The following is a 5,419-nucleotide window of genomic DNA, read 5'->3' as shown; positions in this document are numbered from 1 at the left end:
TGGCCCATGTCACTTTACAGAGTTAACATCACACTCCCTGAGGAGAGGAATTGAGCTTAAATACACATGGCAATGAGTGAGACCATCATTAGTGCAAAAACCATGTGAAGATATTTTCAAGTAGCTCATGTTTGCTAAGTTGTTAGAAAAATTATAAGAATAACTTTCATTTTCACACTGTATAAATTCAAACAGTACAATTCCAACTGTATAATAGTGAAAGGTGAATCTTGCTCCCATCCTGGGTCCCCAGTTCCACTCTCCAAAGGCAAATGCTGTCAGTAGTTTCTTTTGATTTCTTCTAGAAATTTTCTATGCATATATTTGTATAGATGTAGATAGTTTTGTTTGAAAGTTAGGTAATTAATAATTAGGTAATATTTAAGACATACAAAAAATATGAAGAACAATGCACTAATGTGTTCCCACTCTCCAATTTAATAAATAAAGCCAATAAATAAAAATGCCCTTTATACTTATATATCTTCACCCTTTCTACTCTCGTCACTCAAGCACTTTAATGCCCTTTCTGATTCCATCTTCCTCCAAGAGGTAATTTTGGTTCCCATGCCTGCTTATTATACTTTGTAATATATTTATGTAACCTAAGCAATATATAGTAGTGCTTCTACACATGCTTGTGAAATCATATTGTATGTATTCTTCTGTCACCTGATTTTTCACTCAGTGTTTTATTTACATGGTATTCCATTATATGAATATATCACAATATATACATTAATTCTCTTTTTAATGTATTATTAGATGGTTTTCAGGTTTTTTTCTACCACAAACAATGCTGTAATGAGCAATCATGTATGTGCCGCCTTACGTAAGCGTGCGTTTCTCTAGAGTATATACCGAGGGATGAAATTGCTCAGTCATGTGATACAAACATTTTAAACTTTTCTAAATATTGCCAAATTGTTCTCCAAACTGATAACATGTGTCTTTTTAAAATTTATTTTCAAAGAATAAAAAGGACTTGTCCTAGGGTAATAGATAAACATAATAGGCAAACAGTAGCTTTGGAATTGTATTGATTTACTTATCGATGTTCATTTCTGTCAAAAGGTGTGCTTCTGGCAAGAGGCGGGGCTGGGATTTGAACCTAGGACCTCTTCAGCCCCGCGTGCTTTCTGTTGCTTCAGTTCTGCCTCTTCTTTGCCTGAAGGTGTTCAAGTTCCTTGCGCGTGTGTTCCTTCCCTGGACTTCTGAATGGAGCCCAAGCGAAGATACAAGTTCTGTGTAGCAAGGCTGTGCTTTGTCTTTGTGACGTGGAGGAGAGCCTAGTTCCTTGCTCCCTTTGACCTTGGCTGCACTGGAGCACTTCCTCTTCACTTCCTCCTCTTTGTTCTAAAACATAACTCCATTTTTTCAGGACCCTCAAATAATATGCATCCCCCATTTAAACCTTCCCACTTCACTTTCATTTTGATCACCAAACCACCGCCAGCTTTTGGGTGGGCATCCTTCCAGTTTCTTGTAGGGACATTCTTCGAGACCATCTACTACTTTATTTCTTATGCGACTTTCACTGGCTAGTTTTAGCCTCCGTTGATGATTACTGCCTAAAACAGTTATTACTATGGTGCCTGCCCGTTAGTGATGTATGACTTTATTTAAACCTCAAAGTAATCTCAAGAAATATATTCTATTATTATCATTTTGAGTATAGACAAAGCAGCAAGGGAATTAATGAATTAAAGTGTTCATTGTTGTCATCTAACTTCTGAGTTCTGACTCAATATGCAAACCCCCCCATCCAAAACAAAACAACAAAACAACCCCATTAGAATTAGATTAATCCACAGCTACAGTGGGCCAACACTGGAAATAGTCAAACTAAAAGTTGTGGAAGGGGTAGTAAAGTCACTTTATTCATCTCCAAGGATATGATTGTATGAAGATTTAAATAAACATGACTCTTATTTTGTACCTTTAAAAAAAAAGCACAATTCAGAATAAAACTGCTCCTACAACTTGTACCTCATCTGAGAGAATTTATTTGCTGAAGTTGCATAAAATCCCCCGAAACCCCAAACTTTTCTTAAGAGGTGTTCTGTAGCAGAAAGGCTTGCAGGCAGCTTCTGGACCCAAGATCCAAACTGAAGAAAGTGTGTGCTGATGCTTAATTCTAATAGGACCTGCGGGGGTCAACGTCTCCTGAAAGGGAAGGTTAAGATTGCACCGCCCATCAAGGGACGCGTCCCCGCTCTAATCCTCATGTTTAAAAACATGTGTATCGGGGAGAAAATGCATTGCACCCTTATCAAGCCGGGCATAACAAAACTGGAAATTGGTTCGTGATTTATTGCACCTCCGGCAGCACGCTGAAGTGTGTTAGTAAAATTAACTTCTGGCACACACAGTAGCTGCTTGCACAGCACGACTGAAGAAAGACCCTGTGAGTCGGAGAGGCTGCAGAGGAACGAGGCCAGAAGTGGAAAACTTCCACTGGTGCGGGCGGCACAGATGCGTGTTGTTAGCATTTGCTAGCGTTTGCATTCGATCTCTGTGGCTAGTGGCAGCACAGACGCTGAAGGCCCTGAAGGTCCTTCTCTCTTCCTTCCTCCAGCCACCTGGACCTATGAAAGTCCCTCTCACACAAGGGTCTCTTTGTTTGTTGTCGAGTCCGGGCTGCTACCAGTCGTCAGGCAGAGAAAGTCAAGCAGGAGTCCAGGCCACGGTTGCACAAGACCGTATTGTTACAGCTTGGGGCTTGTGTGGCATTTTGGCGAGTGGGCCGTTCTGAACACCCGCAGGAGTTTGGGGTTGTGGACACAGCCATGGATGGGGAAAGTATTTGATAGCAGAGCCCTTTCTGGAAATTCCCATGTGGTGAACAAGGATGTGCAGTGTAATTTTGGTTTCATATGAAAATTCCTTGAAGCAGGCCCTGGGACTGTATCGGGTTCTCAGATCTTTCCCTTAATGAAATTGCCAAATGCAACACAAACATTAGGATTGCGTTTCAGTAACATAAACCAAAAAGGGGCTCATTTACATTTGTGCCCACACCATTAATGTAAATTGGTTATTAGCTCTTTATGCTAAAGAGCAGCCGTATAAAACATAAAGGTAGTTTTATTAACTACATTTGCCCTCTGAAATCTGCTGTGCATGGAGTTTACAATCAGTGAATTTTTTTCCCCTCTGTGCTGGATGGCATTTACTGTGCCTAATTAACATATTTATTAACAAATTACTGCCCCCTTTCTGCAATTTGCATTTTATAACACAGCACCATGATGAAGTTAATAAGACCGTCCCATGTCCCGCTTTCGTGATTCTCCTGGAACGTGGCATTAACCTTTTTGTCTTCTCTTGCCTTCATTTCTCTTTAGGCAGGGGTAATTAAAGAAAAATGGCATTTACAAACAATGATGATGCAGGAATAATGGGGATGTAAATGAGTCATTACATCCTTTCTTGAGACTGTGGGCAGGTGTGAGCAAGGATGTGGACAGGGGAGGGACCATCCTTGCCCTCAAAGCCATCTCTTGCTCAGCACTCTGGGAAATGCTTTGCCCATAGAGAAGGTCCCACTTCTCATTTCTTCTCACATACTGAGCACTCTAGGCTATAGAAACCCTGAGAGCGAAGTCAAGAACAAAAAGAGTGCAGGAATAGTTCTTGAGAAACTGCAGAAAAGTAAGCTTAGTGTTTAAGTACAAATTTGCTATAAAAAACTTCCAGAACTGAGTTTCTCAGAATTAACAATACTGATGTCTGGGTATCAGGCGTTAAAATTAAATGAAACGTTGTAGGAGTGGGTGCAATACAGAAAAAGGCCTATTTCTTTATATTTTAAAAATAAAATTAGATGTGGCTTATTAAATTTATTTCTTAAGTGCCTATGGCATCTCCAGCCCTTTGGAAGGTACTGTTACTGTGCTCCTGTTCTTAGGGGAAGGGCAGCCCAATGCACGTGCTTTCTGTTTATGTGTCTCCTCTTTTCCCTGCCAGGTGTGCTTAAGACGAATTGTATCTGTGTCAGGGAAAGACATTAGGACAGCCTACTTCATCAGGGTAAAAGTTAGGTGCTAAGTCCTGTGAAAATTCCATAGAGCGGTATTGTTTCTCTGCAAGCTCATATTTGGCTAAGAGTGATGCTCAGACTGGGGTCCAGGTGTCCAACTGTCTTGATACAGCCCAATATACATAATAACATTAATAAGCAATATCCTACATTCATTTAGCACTTCTGGGAGGGAAGCCAGCTAGTTTAACTTAATATTATTATTTTTAATCCTCACCTGAGGGTATGTTTATTGATTTTAGAGAGAGAAAAACATGAATTGGTTGCCTCCCATATGTGCCCCCACAGGGATCAAATGTACAGCCTAGGTATGTGCCCTGACTGGGGACTGAACCTGAAAACTTTTCGGTGCACAGGACCACTCTCCAACCAACTGACCCACCTGACTGGGGCTAATTTATTATTTTTAAAAAACTACTTTATTGAGGTACAATTGACATGTAAAACACTGTACCTGTGTAATGTATACAAGTCATAGAGTTTGGGGATATGTGTACACTGGTGAAAACATCACTACCATCGACGCCATAAACATATCCATCTCCTCCCAACATCTTTTCCCACCCCGTTGATTATTATTAATTTGTTTTGGTGGTGAGAACACTTACCATACGATCCATCCTCTTAGGAAATTTTAAGTATGCAGTACAGAATTGTTAGCTGTAGGCACTTGTCTCCAGAGCTTAGTTACCTTGCATAACTGAAGCTTTGTGCCCTTTGACCATCGTCTCCCCATCTCCCTTCCCCAGCCCCTGGTAACCACCATTCTGCTCTCGATGAGTTCGACTATTTCAGATTACACATATAAGTGAGATTCTACAGTACTGTATTTGTCTGTATCTGGGAAGCCAGTTAATTTTAATCCTGTGTGTCAAAGAAAAGCATAGTGACCCTAAAGCAGCTTTCTTAGCTCAGTATTAGTTCATAGGTTCCCTAAGAGTTTAGCTGGACTTTGATAGGTTTGTGAACCTCCTAAAATTGAATTAAAAAATTCAAGCACATTTTGGCTAGAGGGATATTTACTAGTTTCTAAAGGTGATCTGTGGCCTTAAGTAGGTTAATAACCACTACTGACTTTGGAATTTAGGATTATTAGAAACATGCATTATATGGATAGGGCGGGATCATCAGGATAAGCCTTTACAAACATTTGTAGTCACTGTAGATATGCTGAAGTATAGAAAGCGGACCCCTCAGTTCTAAAGCCCTGACTCTTGTTCTCTTGTGTGTCAGATTACCCGGAATAGGGACCACTGGGGCCAAATCACTGCGGGGGATTTATGGAGCTAGAAGGAAGGCAGGCATTCCCTAGATTTGGCCTGTCCTGGCTCCCCGCAGAGTCAGACACTGAGGTGAAGCTGAGTGGCTGGGTGTTGT

Source organism: Miniopterus natalensis, chromosome 3 (assembly GCF_054644295.1).
Source record: "Miniopterus natalensis isolate mMinNat1 chromosome 3, mMinNat1.hap1, whole genome shotgun sequence".
Classification (NCBI taxonomy): Eukaryota; Metazoa; Chordata; class Mammalia; order Chiroptera; family Miniopteridae; genus Miniopterus; species Miniopterus natalensis.
The sequence above is the reverse complement of the archived record's forward strand: the minus strand, read 5'-3'. Positions refer to the sequence as shown.